Source organism: Aplysia californica, unplaced genomic scaffold (genome assembly GCF_000002075.1).
Source record: "Aplysia californica isolate F4 #8 unplaced genomic scaffold, AplCal3.0 scaffold00339, whole genome shotgun sequence".
NCBI classification, from domain to species: domain Eukaryota; kingdom Metazoa; phylum Mollusca; class Gastropoda; order Aplysiida; family Aplysiidae; genus Aplysia; species Aplysia californica.
Genome location: NW_004797609.1, coordinates 440,804 through 442,201, shown reverse-complemented (window position 1 = coordinate 442,201; position 1,398 = coordinate 440,804).

The window sequence follows — 1,398 nt, the reverse complement described above, 5'->3', positions numbered from 1 at the left end:
CTCTCTCTCTCTCTCTCTCTCTCTCTCTCTCTCTCTCTCTTATTTCCTCTTCCCTTTACGAGTAGTCGATCAAAGGTCTGGTGTCTACAAGAATCTCCCTTGTTGAAAGAGCTATTTAAATAGTGCAACATTATAGGCATTTAATCATTGTGCTTGCAATACAAAACAGTCTACAAATGTGATTGTCTTTATTTCGTATAAATGTGTACAGGTCGAGATTTTTTTAAAATAGCGGAACAATTGCTTCTGTTTTTTAACAAACATTTATTTGTTACATTTAATTCCCATGCGTTATTTCTTTCTGAAAAAGCAAATTCTGCTAAAAACAAAAATCCACAAGAATCACATTGCAAAAACACATGAGGATCCGAAACACTGTACCAAAAAGACCTTTTGACCTCCTTATAGATGTAAGCTGCCCCCTCTGAATAGATATTTTTCATAATACTTGCAAGCGCACTGAAAGAGACCTTTGAGTATTTAATCACACCCGCTACTGAGGCTTTAAAGAGTTTATTACGCCTAAGAAAATATACAATGCTGTCTACCTGGTGAAGTGTTTGTCTCGTAGCTGCATTTCAGATTTTAATCCCCTTGGGCGCTGATGCACAGCGTATACTCGTACAATACCTGTTCAGAGTTTAAGTTAAGATGGCGGGTTTGTGTGTGTGTGTGTGTGTGTGTGTGTGTGTGTGTGAGTGTGTGAGTGTACGTATGTGTTTGTGTGTGTGTGCGTGTTTGTGTTTGTGTGTGTTTGTTTTATGTGTATGTTTATGTGCGTGTGCGTATGCGTATGTGTATTTGTATTTGCGTATGTGTTTGCGTGTGTGTATGTGTGTGTGTGTGTGTGTGTGTGTGTGTGTGTTTGTACGTGCGTGTTTGTGAGTGTGTGTGTGTGTGTGAGTGTGTTTGTGTGCTTGTGAGTGTATACTTTGTGCGTGTGTTTATGTGCGTATGCGTATGTGTGTTTGTACGTGCGTATGTGCTTGTGTGTGTCTGTGTGTGTATGTGTGTATGTGTTGAGGGGGGTGCATGTGTTTGCGTGCGTGTGTGCGTGTGTGTGGGGGGAGGAGGTGGGTGTGTGTGGGGGAGGAGGTGAGAGTCCGTGGGTGTGTGTGTCTGTGTGTGTATGAGTGTGTGGTTTGTGTGTTTGTGTTTGTGTGTGTGTGTGTGTGTTTGACTATGCATGTTTTGTGTGTGTGTGTATTTCTGAGTGTGAATTTTTTGTATGTGCGAGGGTGGTTGTAGGTGTTTGTGTGTGTGTTTTTTTAGGGGGGGGGGTGATTGTGAGTTTGTGTTTGTGTTTGTGTGTGTTTGTGTGCGTATGTTTTGTGTGTGTGTTAGTGTGTGAATTTTTGTGTATGTAATTCGTGTGTGTGTGTGTGTGTGTGTGTGTGT